Source organism: Ixodes scapularis, unplaced genomic scaffold (assembly GCF_016920785.2).
Source record: "Ixodes scapularis isolate PalLabHiFi unplaced genomic scaffold, ASM1692078v2 PGA_scaffold4__175_contigs__length_147842914, whole genome shotgun sequence".
NCBI classification, from domain to species: domain Eukaryota; kingdom Metazoa; phylum Arthropoda; class Arachnida; order Ixodida; family Ixodidae; genus Ixodes; species Ixodes scapularis.
Window position 1 is genome coordinate 40,246,999 of NW_024609879.1, and position 18,713 is coordinate 40,265,711.

At 44.7% G+C, this 18,713-nt stretch overlaps 1 pseudogene; it reads right to left on the bottom strand.

Moving 5' to 3' along the window:
* Window positions 1-1,556: 1,556 nt before the first annotated feature.
* Window positions 1,557-18,713, bottom strand: part of LOC121837752 — a 97,226-nt pseudogene continuing 80,069 nt past the window's right edge.

Genomic DNA, 18,713 nt, shown 5'->3' on the forward strand with positions numbered 1-18,713 from the left:
AAGAACAAAAAGCACCGGGAAAACAAAACTATGCTCTGCAAGTTTATGTACACCCACTACATTTAACCGTCGCAGTTCGAATACCTATAAAATAGGGCATTAAACAAAAGAAAATCTGTTAAATTGAATGCGCTACCCATTCAGGCGGCCGGCCGAGCCGATGCGACCTGTTCCCAGCCGCCATGTTTGTTTGGTGGTGGCGCCCTCTATAGGTCGGTGGAGTCGCAAATACAGCTCATTGTTGGACACATACTAATGAGATTGGGTAGACACATGTAAACATATAATGTAATGCAGAGTATGACCCCCGTGTTCCCACATAATGGCAACCTGACGACAAAACCTCATCTGCAGATTTCATCAAATAAAAAATAGCTACTTACAAACTAGTATATATCATCAGCGTCCACCATCAAACTCACATTTAGTGTTTATCATCAGCATGCCCCATAGCCCTTGAAAATGCCCACAGGCCTCACTTACTTTAAGCATATGACATCACATGACAGGAAACATTCCCTCGGATCATCTTTAAGATGTTTACAGGTGCGAATAGTTCAGGCAAATCAATTGAAAGATACCAAATCAATAGTGAACCAGTGTACAGTGGTCGGTAGATTCCCAAGCAGCACAATTCCCTGGTTCAAGCTTGAACCTGCTTGGGCAGCCGGGGAAAGTTTCCCCGGCCCAAGCACCATTTTGCTCCAAGGGGCAAGCTAGCCCCAGCCTGGCTAGCCACCCTGGCAGTTCAGTGGGGGTTCCCTGTCTAGCCAAGCTTGGCTCTATGGCGTCTCTACAGCCAGGCCCAGGCTGGCAGTTCAGTGGTCAGCCAAGCTCGGCAAAACGGTCTGAACGCAGCCTGGGCCATGCTGGCAGTTCAGTGGTCAGTCAAGCTTGGCAAAACAGCGAAAATACGGACTGGGCCAGGAGTGGCAGTTCAGCGGTCAGCCGAGCTTGGCCAAACGGTGTAAATACAACCTGGGCCAGGATGGCATTTCAGCAGTCAGCCAAGCTTGGCAATACGGTGAAAATGTAGCTCGGGCCAGGGTGGCAGTTCAATCCTCAGACAATCTCAGTTGTACAGTAAAGCTCGGTCGATTTACCTGCACCGGTGCAGAAAAGTGCAGGGTGGTGTGCTTTCAGTGGTATCTCCATACACACACCAGAAGTACTGCCCTACACTTTTCTGCACCAGTGCAAAAGGTGCAGGTATATCGAACGAGCTTAGTATAAACACAGTCCATTGCCAAGGATCCATTTCACTTAGCTGTGAGCAAACCTTACAAGCATCTGGGAGGCCCGATTTGTACCCTTTGATAAGCTTGCATTACATGAGTCTTTGCATCAAGAAATATGATAGTGGACAAAACCTAGTTCAATTCGATTTTTCACAATGTCTTCATGAGTTGCTAAATCGCAACAGAACGAAACAATTTAAAGTCTGCCATTTCAATTTTGCTACAAGTTTGTGGATGGAATGCACGAGAAAGAAGGCTCAGAACAATGTTTCTCTTTTATTTCTTTATTTTCAACTTTTTCTTTTGCAATGCTAGCCGTCACGTCTGTGAGCTGTTGCTCAGGATGTCAGCCTGAACGTCGGTGTGGAAGTCCCTCTCTGGCAGGCTGCTGGGCAGGACAGTGACGAATTGGGCTGAGAGGATGGCCGTGTCCCGAATCTTCTTGGCCATCCTCTCAGCCCTGCCTCCCTCGCGATCCGGCGCCCCAGCCAAGTAGTCACCAATGGCCCGCTCTGCGTCCGTCACGTTGCCTTCAACTCGGCTCCGGATCATAGCTGGAAAAAAAGAAAACAAAAAAACAGCAGAAGCGAATGTTATGCACGCCACAAAGCAAGTCACAAAATGCATTAGGGGCCTATAGAAACAGGGGGAAACTCTCGTGCAGTAATTTATTCCAAGTCGAGTTTAGGGCTACCAAGAAAGAATTACCATATTTATTCTAAACAGGTTAACCATTTGCTAGAAACTTCTTTACCAGTAGGAGTTGATCTGTAATCATAACCAAACAAGGTCGACCTATAGACCAATGCGCTGTTTTAAACAAGCCTGCATTTGGCCACATTAAATGTGGGCACTGTGCATGCACGGAAACGAGCCTCCTGTGAGGTGAAGCGTTTGTGCACGCACCATTTTGACAGCAGCGTCACTGCGGCGGCGTGACATCAAAGCCATGTGTTGGTCTACAAAGGCCTGTTCACACACACATCACAGCACCAACTCAGTGAAAAGCACCGACTTTGCACATGACCAGTGGTGTCACAAGAGGGAAGGATGGGGGAGGGAGGGGGGAGTGCACGAGATGAGCGGCTTGCATGCTTTTGCATTCACAACTCACAAATGGGAAAGGTGGGGGGGCGGCACCGCCTTAGAAGCAGCGCTCGGGGGGTGTCATGGCGGGCCACGCAACCCTATAGTGACATCACTGCACATAATTCCAATTTTTCCTGCTCACACACACAATTCAGAGTCAACTTTAAGCATTGACAGCAGTGCTGAATGTTATTTCACCACCAATATTATTCTGCTAACTAACCTAAGAATAAGCAAAATGTATGCCCCGTTTGAGAGAACCCAGACGCTGCTCTCACCAGCCACTGCAAAGCGATGAAGCTTCATGCACGCGCACCATGAGCAGTGCATGATTATGAACTGTGAGCTCCGTGTGAAATTGAATTAGTGCGACCAGGGGACTTAAGCCGCTGTGAACGACAGAAGAGAGCATGCGTGCTGGGCAAAGAGATGAAGAGGCAAAATGAAAAAGAGGTGTGAGAGTTGTAAAGGCAAACATAAAAAACTGAATTAAAACATAACCCCATGAGAGTTCAACAGGACTGCCGTTCCCGACTGTAACAGCCGAAATAATTTTTAACTGGGAATGTATGAATGAGGTTCTACTGTATATACAAACAATACTTAAAATCGAAAGAACAAAATGCGGAGGACAGGCACTGGACAATCACATTCTTTCGTAATGGTCGTGTGTTTGTCCTCTGCATATATGAATGAATGTCCACTACCAACTTGCCCAGCAGACCAAGCTTTTGTCCTCTACGTTTTATTCTTTCAATTTTAAGTATTAATTTTCAACTCAGTCGCTTTTACCAGTATAGAAACAAAAGTTGAGAAATATTTTGCTACGGTACAAACTAACACACATTTATGGTGCAATTTGTTTAGAGTCCCTGAAAGATTAAGTTCTTCATAATCCAAATTCAGTAGCAATACCACTAACATGGTGCATTACTTGAAACATCAGCTCATGGTGCATTACTTGAAACATCAGGAAATGACTAACCATGATGATAAAGAAAGAGCTTGCTTTACTAAACACTTATTCAGGAATTATATGAAAATACTCTGGCCAGTTCACGCGCACGTTTACAAACCACAAATTGTGCTTAAAACTGATCCAGTAATTCTTCAGATTCTTGGCAGCTGACGAATTAAAAGAAAGAAGTTGCCATCCTTTTCAATTAGCAATGAAGGTGTGGAATGAAAACACCCTACCAACGGCCACGGTGCAGAGCTGCGTGCCCCTGAACGGCCGCTTGTTGTCCCTGCGGCCGCAGATGCTGAAGTGCATCTGCACCTGCTTCCGCAGGAGCCGCTCCAGGGTGCGCCGCACAGCCTCCGCGATTGTGGTGCCACCCAGGCCGGAGAGCTGCTCCTCCTACACGAATAAAAGAAAAAAAATATTGCACTTTAAGAATCAAAGTTAATTTAATATGAGTAAGATGAAAACTGACTATGTTATGGCATCCATATCACCTAAGTGAAAGGGTAATGTGAAATTGCATTAATCCTGTTGACAGTATTCACTACACTATTATATAAAAGAGAATACAAAAGATCTAACGAAAATAAACCCTGGAGAACGGGAGCAAGGAAAAAAAAAGACAAACACCAATCTCCAAACACACATAGCTGCATTTGGAATTTATGTTTGTCTTTTGTCGCCATACCTCTTCTCCAGAGTTACTACTGTTATTGTCCAGGTCGCTTGCACCTTTGCAATAATTGCATTATCATCATACTGAAGATCTATCCAGACTTTTACTGAAAGTAATAGATCAGGGAATTGGCCCTTGTTGAGCTTCCCTCCTGCAACTGATTATAGTTAATATATTCAGTTTAGCAAACTTTCAGTTGAGTGAACTATTTCATTGGGACCCTTGAAGTTCGCTTAAGCGAGAGTTTACTGTATATGGCAGCCCAAAAAAAATCCAATTTACAGAGAAGTTTGCCCATCAATTAAGTTTTAATCCCACGACCTTCTGGTTAGGTTAGCCATGCTTAATAATTCCAATATAACCGCTAATGGCAGATTCACATGACGGACCAAATCGTGATTCTCATCCGCAGGCCGTGTACCATGCTACCGTGATGTCACAGATTCCGGCAATCCACGCATCGTCCGCAGACACGTGGAGTAAAATAACCCCTTTTCGCTTGCGGATTTTCGGTGGGCAATTGACTAGAAAAGTGTTTAGACTGGCAATGGCACAATGTTTTCTTCGTTTTCGGATGGTTAAAAGAAAGATGGTGCATCGTTGTGTTTCGTGCATTTGTTGGTTCATATTGTCACGCGATTTTAGCTTCACGTGTCAAAGAAGCTGCAGAAACTTTGACCGGCTAACATGGATTCTCCGGATTCATGTCAGAAGCTTATGTCAAAGCTTGGCTAGCATGCTGCAATATGTTTTGCATGTCCCATCAGCCATTGATCCAGCACGTCCCCTCTTGTGACTGCGGTCTACAGAATTGCTGTGCACGAGCACAGAGTGTGTGAAAGCATCTCCAAATGCCCCTCCACGAGCCCCGGACTTTGTTTCTTCTACGCCGAAGCCTTCTCGAGTAGGAGCATGCCTATGACACTGTCATGCCTAAGCTAAGACTGCGGCGGGAACTACGTGCCCGCTGAACCAATCAACTGGCTGCCTCTCATCCCCTGAACCCGCATTTTGTGCATGGGTATGGGCGAGAGCATGATCGCTGGCGAAAGAAAGGTGTATGATTGGTCCACCGAGGATGTAGTTTTCACAGCAGCCTATCACATAGTTTTGTCTTGCTCTATAGCTGCAATCGTAAAAGATTGGTCCAGAAGCGCTTACCGAAACACTGTCTAACAGAGCGAATCCAGCACATCGATCAAACGCACGTGTCCGCTCAGAGTGTGAACTCATATTTCAAACGCATCGTTTTTAACGTCTGCTCGCAGCTCGCGACTCGCAGCAACTAATACCGGCCGCGCCAGAAGCGTGCTCACGTCGTGCTGGCAAAGAGCCGCAACGAGAACGAGCTCACTGTGGCCAACTACGCGACTGCTCTTTGGCTTTCTCCGCCAAGGCTTTACAAACGCGTTCAGGCCTAAGCTAATTCTGCCGGCACGCCGTATTTCTGCAGAACGGCGCTGCTCCTATGCCACAGGTGATGTCACGAGAACTTTCACACCATCCACCAGGTGTGAATTTGAAATCGTTTAATTAGGTTTAAAATTAGTTCTTCTGTGTTTTACAGCGCGATATTGATATTTCCGAGGGGGTGCCTGTCCCTAGCCCATACTTATGCAAAAAGATCGGCGCTAAAATTTCGTTGCCGTACCCCTTTAATGTTCACATCAACTTGGGTCCTAGTGATTATAAAAATGGTTCTTTCAATTCTCAAAATTTGCATGGTGACCCCACAGGCAACCAGAGTGCAACTATAATGCAACCAACCAAAGGTCAAATCGATGTTCTTGTTGCCTTCTTCGCTTTATTTTATACTTTCCAGCGAGCACTGATTCCCTCAATCATTCTATGAGCCCCTGTTCTCGACTCAAAAGTATGTAGAAGTGTGAAAACAATAAGGCCATATCTTCAATCGTAATGCTGCCTTGATAAGTGGCTGTCTGTGACTTAATAGAGGTAATGGTTAAGCTAACATTTTGGTAAAATGTAGATATCAAGCAGTTTAACATATGCTGTCGCTCCATTTCTCAAACCACTTGAGCCACAAGGCACTAACATAGAGTGAAAAAAAAATGAAAGCCGTTTACAAATCCCTGTAACGCCGGTTAGAGCGCAGCTCTTGAGGAGGAAGGTGGAAGCGTACTGAGGGATAGGTGACTCCTTGAGGTCACGTGACCTTTGGGGGTCACGTGACCTCGGGGGTCACGTGACCTGAAGGGTCACGTGACCTGAAGGGTCACATGACCTTAGGGGGTCACGTGATCCCCAGAAGTCACGTGACTTCAGGGGTCACGTGACCTTAGGGGGTCACGTGACCTCAAGGCGGTCACGTGACTTCTGGGGGTCACGTGACCTCAGGGGGCCACGTGACCTAAGGGGGTCACGTGACCTAAGGGGGTCACGTGACCTCAAGGGGGTCACGTGACTTCTGGGGGTCACGTGACCTAAGAGGGTCACGTTACCTCGGGGGTCACGTGACCTCGGGGGTCACGTGACCTAGGGGTGTCACGTGACCTAGGGGTGTCACGTGACCTGGGGGGTCACGTGACCTCGGGGGGGGGGGGGGTCACGTGACCTCGGGGGGTCACGTGACCTCGCGGTTACGCCGACGGCGACGCCAACGGCGACGCCGTCGCCGCTCAAGCCGGAAACGGGCCCCTAAGAGCTGCGCTCTAAAAAGTTTGATAATCACCAGGACAGCCTAATCAGCAGGGTTGATGAGGCGCCTCTCTGCCGCCTCAAAATCTTCCATTGTCGCCAGCGGTAAAATAAAAACCGCTGGCGGCACTGGGGCCTCAGGCAGGCAGTTCGCACGCTCAAGCTGAGCGGTGCGCACTGCCAGCTGGTCCTGGTTTGCCACGACCTGCGCCGTATCCTGGCGGAGAAGGTGCACCTCGTGCCGCACATCCAGGAGCACCTTCAGAGGATCCGACTGGAAGGCTAAAATAGAGGCAAAGGAAATTATTGTGGCCAGAGATCTACGAAGGAAACGTGCTGAAAACAACACTTCACCTAAAACTAAAAATAAAAAAAACAATGATAAAAAAATGTATAGCTCAAAAAGATATTTCCAAGCCTTATGCAATTGATGGCAGCAAATGTAGGCCGTCCTGCCAGTGGCTCTTTCATCGCACATATTGTTTACGTCCGAGCAATAAATTATACTAACTTTGTTCCACCTTTCGAGAGACCAGAAACCTACAAATCATAGACGTGATTGTAGCTTCAAATTTAGCTACTTTAGAAATTCCAGCTCCAAATCTGTACCTCTTATCGCCTCAAGAACCACAGTAAAAAAAAAGTCCGGCTCCTAGCGGATCATTATTAATTTCCCCCTTTATGTAGAGAATTAAGATACATGCAGGCACATTTTACATCAAATATATATTATCTTATCAAGCCGTACACATTTCAAATGCAAAAAGCATTGCTGCCTCCTCCGACAACCAAATCTTATGAGAACTACTACTTGCAGCATATGAGTAATGAGCAAAACTTCCTTTTTTTCTTGAGGTGAAAACGAGTATAGCTATACAGTTGAACCTCAATTTATTGAAACCCGATTTTACGAGTTTCCCGATTTAACGAACAAATTCGGATTCCCCGCGCAGCCTATCCCGAAGAATGTCTTTCTCGACTTCCGAAAGTTCCCAATTTAACGAAATAATTATTTAACGAAATAATTTGGAAATAATAACGGACATGTATGACTATGCACCAATCACGGACTCCGCGAACATCACAACGAAGTTTCTAAGGCCTCTCCAGATTCTTATCATCCCACAGTCATACATGCCCGTTCGTGTTTGCGTTGTCATCCACTATTTGATGACACAAAAATCCTGGGGGCATGACAGCAGATTCGGCAGGGAAATCATAGAATCTTTCGCCATGACCAGAGAAAAAAACAACGTGTCAAACCCTTCCCCCCTGCTGACGAACACTGAGGTTGAATTTTTAAAATTCGAGATAACCCTACCACCCTGACTTGCACTTCGCGTTTCTTATCTTTCTTTCTCTCCCCTTCTCTCCCCTACTCCTACTGGGTATAATCGGCTGCTCGCTGTTGAAAGTTTACTCGTCTGTTGCTGGTTGAAAAATGTGGTTGTGTTGTCCCGGTTTTAATTGTTTTATTCTTTCTTCATCCATTACAATATTCTGTAATGTGAAATTAAAGCACAGATCTTGAGGAGGAGGATGGGAGGGTATGCCCCTCCTCTTCCTCCCCTCCTCCTCTTCTGCTCCTCCCATTTAGCGTGAAATTTCCCTAAATTTAGCACGAAAGTTTCCCCATTAAATTTAGCGGGTTAAGCTTTCCCACTAAATTAAACGGGGAAATTGATGTCAGGTAACCTCAACACCAATTCAGATTTCCTGCTAAACGTAGCGGGGAAAATGACGTCGCGTCATCGTTTCACGTCACCAATAAACAAATTCAGTTTCTCAGCTAGACTTAGCGGAAAATTTAATGTCACATGACCTCATCATGAATTCAATTTCCTGCCAAGTTTAGTGAGGCTGTTACGCCAAAAGCGATGCTGCGAAACACGGAAACGGGTGCCTAAGAGCTGCACTCTAGAAAAACTAAATGCCTCACATGAAATACAGTGAAAATCAGAGAAAAGACAAAGAAGAGAATCCAAGATACGGTTCTCAGATCATTACTTTTGTCCCTTTTCAAATATTTTGATTTCAAGAAATGTTTACCTGTTTATTCGTACCTAGAGAACCCCTCCCAGTTTCAGCATGAATGCAATAAATAAATGCAGGCTAGAACTTGTAAACTATAATGAACATGAAAATGAAGGTTTGCCACATTGTCATTTATGAGGTGGTGGCTCAAGACTTTAACAAGTTAGAAACATTCTTGAATAAAACTTCTAGGCTTTGAAATTTAGTTTAAACATCCATAAGGAACACTGTAAGTTACTGAGTTTCTTTGTGACATATCAGAAACGGCACAGCACTGTCATTCTTGCATACCTAACAAGTGTTTGCATCTTTTTTAGCATGGCATGTGCTATTCTGATGTCCATACATCCCCCTTTAACACAATTTACTTTGTACAGCTTTTTATTGGTTCTTACTCAACTGTTATCAACACTTTTGAACTGTCGCTCGGCATCAACACTTTTATAAATATATGTAATAGTAAAATATAAGATGTATGGGCTTGTTGAGTACGGCTAAACAAGCACAGATGTGTAGAAAAGTACTGTCGAAACTGAAATGTCAAAATAAAAATTATTAGGTAGAATGTGGATACAATTACGGACATGGTCATGAATACAGTTAGCACATTCAATATGAAGAATATGTGGTAGACGTACACTCAAAGAAACCTATTGCATCTATATTCATGCAAATTACTTTGGAGAACCAAGCGCTGCAGTCTCGAGAGGGAGTTCGGTGAATGAGTCTACAGAAAATGAGTGTAGACGGAAAAAGCAGTTTGATCTGCGCCAATGAGCATTACATAAGCAAGTGACATGCCATTGTCACTGTTACAGTGCCGACTGTTTCAAACTGTCAGCCGCGTCATTCGGTGAGTTACTTCCATACATTAGAGGGTTTGGCTCTCTCGAATAGTTTGCGAGAAAGTTGATGATCTCGAAATATCTAGCGTAGCTCTAGAAACACTATCTCCAGAATGTTATCTCAGCATCGTAGAGAATATAAAGTTTCTAGAGATAAGGCTAGTGCAAGAGCTCAATAAAAGAAATACTTAGTTTTGCGAAAGCATCCTGCCGTAATAACTTTCAGGGCGCCGAAAATACACAAGGACAAGATACAAGAAAGGAGACGTATTTTGTCCTTGTGTATTTTCGGCGCCCTGAAAGTTATCATGAACCAACTAGCCCAGATTGCCATTCTAATGCATCCTGCCGTAGTAAACATATGAAGTTTTCCTAGGTAGAGCAAGTAATTACGAATGATTGTGCCCACTGCATCGCATACAAATTTAATTTGCGACCTAAAACATTTACAGGCTCAACCAACTCAGAATAAGTGGAGCACTTGACATTAAAGATTGGTGTCACCATGATTGTCTGCAAACATTCAAATCATTTCCATGAACCTATGTACGAGGGGCGATCAAAAAGTTCCGGGACCGATTTTGTAGCGTAGAAAGTGAGGGCAGTACAGTGATGCGCGCGTAGCAGTCAAAGTAAAGAACCTTTGTGTCTCGTTATACCAAAGGGCGTCGCTTTGTGAACATTTGGAGCTGCGCGACACTAGTTTGTTTGACCCCATGCACGCGCACGATGGCGATTTTTTCATACACTGCAAACCGAAACGAGAAGGAACATCAATTTTACGTCAAGCTCAGCAAACATAGGATACATACCTTTAAAATGATTTAGAAGGCTTATGTAAAACAAAAAGTGAGGTACGCGAGCTGTTTTGAGTGGCGCTCGCGCCTCAAGAAAGGCAGAACGTCACCGAAGTCAAGGAGAGGTGGGATAAAGTCGCCCTACCGCTCTTCGTCTTCCAGCGATGTTCTGACGTTCCTGAAGCGCGAGTGACACTTAAAAAACTTCGCGAAATTCTCAGCTTTTTTACACAAGCCTGCTGATTCTTATCGAAGGTCTCTGCCCTATATCTGTCGAGTTTGACGTAAAATTGATGTTCGCTCTCCTTCTGGTTTGTAGTTTATAGTAAAATCGCCACTGTGCCCATGCTCGTGGTCACGAAAACTCGTGAAACGCAGTTTCAAATGTTCACAGAGCGGCGCCCTTTGGTATAACAAGACACGAATGTCCCTTTTTCCGACTGCTGAGCGCGCATCACTGTGCTGCCCTCTCTTTTTACGGTACAAAATCAGTCCCGGAACTTTCTGATCACACCTCGTATTTAAAAAAAAAAAAACTTGATGTGAGCTGTTTAAAACTTTATAGCACTTTTTAACACTAATAGAACGCCTGTAGTGGGCCACAACTTAAGCAGTTTTCACTTCATTATGAAGAGCAATTACAGATAGGTGAAACTTAAATATAGGCCTGCACTGTATTGCTTTCTTAAGTTGAACGACCTATGCTCTGTTCACTATATAATATATGCAGAGCTGACACTGCGCAAGTTCCTCTTTTTTATATTTCACATCTCCCGACTGCAGGGTGCGATAGGTACATAAGATTGATGACACCAACGTAACATAATGATTGTTTAAAGACATTGTTTGGGTATAGCACAAGCGAAGCCATCTGCGGGAAGTTATTTCTGTGACACCCTCAAAGCTACATCTGCGGGCTTTAAGTTCACATGTTAATCATGTCTGAAGACCCTTTTTTGTAATTGGAACTCCATCCAACCCAAGATTTGAATATGTATTTTGTTTTTTAGGCTTAGTAGTGCTTTTGCTGTTTCACTTAAGGAATAGGTAAGAAGAATGATTATCTCGAGTGGCATACCTAACACCTGGTGACACGAGGACTCCCCTGTCGTGACGCTAATCAAAAGTCAAAGGCAGGGAGATACTGCGACGCTCTTGTTGCTGGGATTGCGTCCCCCATGGTCGTGTCCAGGCACAGAAGAGATTGAGTCCAAGCTTGTGGCTGCTATGATCTCTAGATTTTGAGGCACCCAAGTAGCTGAAATAAAGACAAATCACACTCAAGTACTCGGCATAGATACATTACAATGGGTAGCATATTATTTCGTGATCAGCACTTAGATCCTTTCATTTTTATATTTTGTAATTGTACCTATTAAAAACTGCTCCTTCACTGCCACAGTCCAAGTCACCCCCGAGGACAGGCCATGTAGACCTTGAAATGGTGTTTATCAAGTTAAGGCAAATGATTAAACGCATTCGTTGAACCCTCTTTCGCCCCAACCTGAGAGATTTCTGTCGAGTATTCACATTCAACTGTAAACTATAAAAGAACTACTACTTGAATGCAGAGCCATATACTGGGAAAGTCTGGCCAGTGGGTGTTGCGACGCAAGCGCCGGAGAGGAGGAAAGGAAGGTGTGCGCCGAAGAAGCGAGAGAGAAAGGAGGCAGCAAAGAGGGGACGACCGGCATTTTGACGCAACGCTCTCGGCGCGGAGTACGGTTGAGGCTACGCCAGGCACGTGCCCCCCCCCCCCCCCCCCCTCGAAATTTTTCATTTCGCTGGGGCCCCTTCTCCTCCCTCCCCCTCAAACAACATTTTGTCATGTGAAGGCCGCCCCCCCCCCCCCTTCCCCCCCCGAAACTAAATCCTGACTACGTGCCTTTGCTGCGCGTTGTCTGCTACGGGCCTATTTCTCTTTCGCCTGACTCAAACTTTGCGTTCAAAGCTGGAGAAACTTCATTCGTTAGCTTTTTAAGCCACCGAGGAGTAACATTATATCATTTTCTGGCCGGAGCCTGCCAAATAAAAGTAGAGAACCGAAATTTGGATGTCGATCTCATGCCTTCCGCCGGGCGAATGAACGAAAATGGCGGCCCTCCACTCTCAGCTGCGAGCAGCGGAGAGTTAACGCGCATGCGCTCACGCCTCTCGATCTGCGCCGCGGGTTGATTCGCTCTTTCGGGAGGAGGGCGTTACGGCGGCGAAATCATAGACTGGCCAAACCCTCCCCATATATGGCCCTGCCTGCAGTGGAAATATTTCTCTACCCTCATGCTCAACGAGTGTCGACTGGGGATACAACTCCAGTTCATACACTCACTGAGCATGAGGGTAGAGTGTTCCAGCAGAGGGCAGGTGTTTGGAGAGAAAGATTTTAGTTGGCGCACCAAGACGCTAACCGAAAAAATGGGTACTACTCTGAGAAAAATGCCAAAAAAGCGTCAATCTTGACTTAGCAGCAACAGCGGCACACAGTATCTATTTTACTGAATAAAGGGCACTGAATCATTATTTTCAGCTACCCCATAATTGCTCTTCCCAGCTTGCTTTTTAGAAAAATCTCTAAATCTACAAGAACTATTAAAGGGATACTGAAGCGAAACTTGAAATACACTTATTATGGTCAGAAATAGGTTCAATATGATCACTGATATTCATAAATCATACTCGCGCGTTTGTATTTTGAACGGATGGCTATATTTTTCACCCTAATGGGCCCGATTGGGCGCGCGCTCAAAAATCGGCCATCGGAGAGCGCGATGCGTCTTGGGATATTGGGCGCATTCGTGACGTCACTTGTGCCAGACGGGAAAGGCTACGGCGTGAATGTTGTGGTTACGAGCGTTGCCACTTGGTGGCGCGTCGACGATTTACGACCTGTGACAACGTGACCGTTTGAGATGTGCGAGGGCTGCACGCACGCTGCACCACGGCAAGTCGGCAACCACGGCAGCACTGACAAAACCACTGTGGACAAAACCAGCTCTCAGGCCGGATTCTCAAAGCGAACTCACGACGAAAAAAGTGCGTACGACAAATTTGAGAGAAAACCCGTACTCTCGAAACGAAATCGTCGTAACCTTTGCGCAGGTTACGACAGAATCCTACGACAGCTCCGAAGCTGTCTTACGCACTTTTTACGATCAAATCAACAAGGCCGACAGCGTCGCTCAGTTACTTGGTATCGGCCACCAACGGACATTTATTTTTCTACGTGCTCTTCTCGTGCGTCCCGACTTCAACCAGCAAGAAAAAAGAAAGGAGTACTTAAAACAGACCACGACGATCAAGGACGCAGGATCCACAAACACACGAGAAGAGCTACAACGGCCACGATTCTGCCGACCGAGCGAGCTCGGCAGAATATAGTAGGCCTAGCAGCAACATCGACTCGGCACACCGTTGCTCCGGCGGTCCTTGGCGAAGACCGTCTGTCCATGACCGGCTGGCCTGCTGAATGGAATATGCCCGCGCGACCCTTGTGGACCCTTCCCGGATGAGTAGTTTGATCCCTGAACTAAATTTCAGAGGTCAATATTTTCCCCTTGTCATCTCGATCTCCTTGTTTTCCGAGACAGCGGTGACGAACGCTGTCGTCAAAAAGGGACTCTCATTGATTCTATCTCCTTGTTTTGTGTGATATAGAGCTCAAATAAACGCCATACGGATTACCTTCGCAACTCGGTATGTACACTCTGTTATTAGTATGTTATTTTTATTCTGACACGACGCTACGTCACTGTCGAGCTATAGCAGTTCGTGGGAGCTACGCGATGTCGGTCTAACCTTTCTTTGCCGAGTGTCATGTCAGTATCGAGTTGCAATGGTAAAAGATCGGTCCAGAAGCGCTTACCGAAACGCGGTCTAACAGAGCGAATCCAGCACTTCGATCAAACGCGCTTGTCCGCTCCGAGTGTGAACAGGTATTTGCGTGGCTCTTGCTGACACCCTCGTAGTTCAAACATATCCTTTTTAACGTCGGCTCGCAGCTCGCGACTCGCAGCAACTAATACCGGCCGTGCCAGAAGCGTGCTCGGCTCGTGTCGTGCAAAGAGCCACAACGAGAACGAGCTCACTGTGACCAACTACGCTTTGGCTTTCTCCGCCAAGGCTTTGCAAACGCGTTCAGGCCTAGGCGAATCTTCCGGCACGCCGTATTGCCGCAGAACGGCGCTGCTATTATGCCACAAGTGATGTCACGAGAACTTCCCCCCATCCACCAGATGAGAATTTGAAATCGTTTAATTATGTTTAAAATTAGTTCTCCTGTGTTTTACAGCGCAATATTTATATTTCCGAGGTGGTGCCTGTCCCTAGCCCATATTTATGCAACAAGATCGGCGCTAAAATTTCGTTTCACTACCCCTTTAAGACAACTGCTAAAAAAAAAGCAATGGCAAAACCAACAATTGAATTTGCTTGCTCTCTAGTAGCACGACATCTATGGGAGCCAGACCTGCGGAATGAGCAAGCGGTCTAAAAACAAGGTACGTTCTATGTATATTTTTTTTTCATGCTGCAAAGCAAGCGCTTGAAGAAGGTTTCACGGCAGTCATTTTTTATAACCAAATTTCTCGCAATCAGTTGAGAACAAGTTTGAGCAGTGAACCCGTGTTCTCCACTGGCATAACGTTTTAGAATACTCCGTGGAGTCTCAAATAAATTTGTAAATAAAACAAGGCAAACTAACCTTCATTAAAAATCTCTAATTTTGGCAGAGAAAAGTTATGTTGACAAAAATATGTGGGATACAGTTTTACAGCGCCTATTCGTGTGCTTAACCAAGTCTGAGGCAAATCGGCAACAATGAAAAGAAAATGCCCGAGTACCATTAAGGGAAAGACAGAAAATGCATACCTATAACAGAAAAAATCAGAACGACCAGGGGCAGGAAACTCTGGTGAGGCTCTCGGAGTGACTGCATGCATTGGGCCTGCGGAGACCACAGAAAAAGAACGGTGCTTGAACGCTGATTATACCTTTACACGCGCCCTCCTGTCGAAAATGCCACTGAAAGTTGTCAACGAGCATAGCGCTTGCAAGCCGCACCAAAGAAGCCGTTCCCTCTTAAATTTATTTATTCACATTCGCGCGAAATTTCACAGCGGAGCTGCTAAGGGCTATGTTCCCCAGGATCGTGTCCGTGTATGACGGGGACAGCTACCGCCATCTATAAGCGACGGCTGCAAGCACACAACCAGTATGGTTTCCGCCGTCGCTCGTAGATGGCGGCAACATTTCCAGATATAATAGAAAAATGGATAGATGGGCGCGTTGGTGGGAATTCATCGTAGGAAAGAGCGCGAAAAACAGGCGACGACGAAGAAGAAGCACACAGTGTATCGAGTACAGCTCCGCTGGTCTTCCTTATTCACGAAAGTGTAAAGGCTGAACGTTTTTTTTTAAATTGTTTAACTTTCCTCCGGAAATGTTCGTCTTAGATTTCCTTGGTAGATTTAGAAAGTAATAGAGACTTGAATACAGCTGTTTTAAAAGTGCATGCCATGCTGCCACTATTTTCTTGAGGCCGCCTTATTTTGGCCAAGCGTCTAGAGAGAAAAAGAGCTGTGTCATTGTTTGTCGCGGATGAGAGTCTAAATGTATTAGACACAAATGCTGCTTCAATGATCGATATGAACTCGGTTCTAGTCACAAGTCTCGCACTAAAAGCGATGCCCAAAATATGGCGGCCGAATATGTTACCCGGCGGTGTTTTGAAGAGTTACCAAAAACGCTCGAAAGAATATTCCACGTCAAGTGTTTGTCTGGTGTAAACCAGACAGGCATAAACAATGCAAAGATTAGCAAACACGACGCTGGGCTTCAAATCAATATTTTTTATTTATTTAATTTACCTCAAAGCGCCCTTTCGGGCATTGTATGAGGGGGAGTACAAGGTTTTTGACAAAAATATTGAAACGATACATATCGTACATATCTGCTTAATAAAAAAGAAACAATGCAATACACCCAGTCGAAAGGAATACACTCTTACACAAACAGGAAACAACGTGCCAACCAGGCTACAAAAAGAGAGAGAAAAGACCATCTTTGCACATGAAAAACAAGAAAGACACCATCCCGCGATTCATTCCATGGAAAAGTGACACAAACGTTCACATGATGATTTGAATTCATTTTTATCTAAGATATCTACAACGTGGTGGGGCAAAGAGTTCCATTCTGCAATGGCAAGCTGCAATGGCGAGTTGCGAAACTGGTTAGTGCGACAATTTGATAAACGAATTTTGTGAGGGTGATCATGTGTGGGAACGATGCGATGAGGGGGAGGTAATAAGAGTTCCTTAAGGCTAACATTATAGTAATAAATATTGTGAATGAAGGTAAGACGGGAGACTTTGCGCCTGACTTCTAATGAAGGTAGATTAGCCCTTTGTTTCAGTGCCGAAACGCTCGTGTAAGGTGAATAGTCACTAAATATGAAGCGCGCGGCTTTGTTTTGAATTCTTTCAATTTGGTCAATCAGGTAGTCCTGGTGGGGAGACCATATGATGCTGGCGTATTCGAGCTGCGATCTGACAAAGGACTTAAAAGCTAGCAAACGAGTTTTGGGAGGAGCTACTTCCGCCAGATGAATCCTAAAGAACGATTTGCTTTCCCAACTAAGTAGTTAATATGGTCATGCCAATTAAGACTATCAGAAATAAAACCACCCAGATACTTATATTTATTTACCTTTTCCAGAGGGACACCGTTGATAGAGTAGCTGCAATTAATTAATGTTTTCTTTGTTGTCACGGTCATATATTTGGTTTTATCTATGTTAATTCGCATTTGCCACTTGTCGCACCACGAAGCAATAGAGCTCAGATCGGTTTGAAGTGTCGAGGTGTCGTCTATATGTACTATCTTTTTATACAATACACAATCGCCTGCGAAGAGTCGAATCGATGAAGAAATGCTAACAGGGAGATCGTTTAAATATATAAGGAAGAGAAGGGGTCCCAGAACAGAGCCCTGGGGCACACCAGACTTAACATCAGTGGACGATGACAACTGATCAGAAATTACAACGGATTGAGTTCTGTTCGTAAGGAATTGTCTAATCCAAAATATCAGTGAGGGGTCTATATTCAACGTTTCAAGTTTTTGTAATAACCGCTGATGCGGTACACAATCAAAAGAACAAAAAGTGTTAGAGACTTTTTAGTGTTGTGTCGTTTACCCGCAGTCTCGGGGTTTTTTCAACCATGTACAATCAAAAGCCCGGGAAAAGTCTAGAAATATCAAGTCGGTCTGTTGGAGCGAATGAACGTTATCATAAAGATCGGTTACAAGCTCGAAAAGTTGAGTCTCACACGATTTGCCTTTTCTGAAGCCGTGTTGTCCCTCAAAAAGAATGTTGTTCTCCAAGACAAAATTAATAATATGACTATATATGATATGCTCCAATATTTTACAAGGGATGCTCGTTAACGATATAGGCCTGTAGTTATTTAAGCATGACGTGTCACCAGACATGTGAACCGGAATTATTTTTGCATGCTTCCAATCACTCGGCAAATGCCCATCTTCGAGGGATTGCTGGTACAATAAAGCTAGTATGTCGCTAGAGAACGGCTGCGTAAGTTTCAATAGTTTAGTGTTAATGCCATCTATGCCTGGCGAGGAACGATAAGGAAGGTCTTCGATGAGTTTACTTACACCACGTGAACAAACAGTGATCTTTTCCAAGAAGGTAACGGAAACGATTCGTTGGTAAAAACTTCACGAAAACATTCATTAAAATTGTTGGCAGTTTCAAGGTCAGTGCATCTATTTCCCTCCACATCTGTAAAGTTAAGATCACAACTTGTTTTCGGTGGATTTATGCAACACCAGAATTTTTTTGGATTTGACTTCAAAAGGCCATTTAGGTCCTCTCTGTAGAATGTTGTTTTCGCTTTTTTAATTTCGAAAGCACATATAGATGAATGGGAATTATACAAGTCCCAAGACAAATTAGTGCTCCTTTCCACAGCCCTGTTGTACAAGCGTTTCTTTTTGTTCAAAAAATACTTCAGATTTTTAGAAAACCACGGACGTAAAGGGTTGTTCGGAATTTTGATTCTTGGAACGAAGTTTATGAGGATATAATTCAGCTTAAATCAACACACAACGGTTGATTAGAACGCTTTTCAGAAGTTTCGTTTTGAATTCCGGCGTAGCGGGCCTCGCCTGCACAGTTTGACGGCCTGAGAGTTTAGCGGAATTAAGGAGCAACTAAATTTTTTATTTTTAATTTACGATACACATTTTTTTACAATCCTACCATGGAAATACGCTTTATCTTAACAAGTTCCGTATCATATGTTTTGGTAGTGTATAAATACTGCCGTGTTGTAAAAGTGCCTTTTTGTTCTTTTTATTAGGCCGTCGAAGACAAGGGAGCACCACTGGACAACC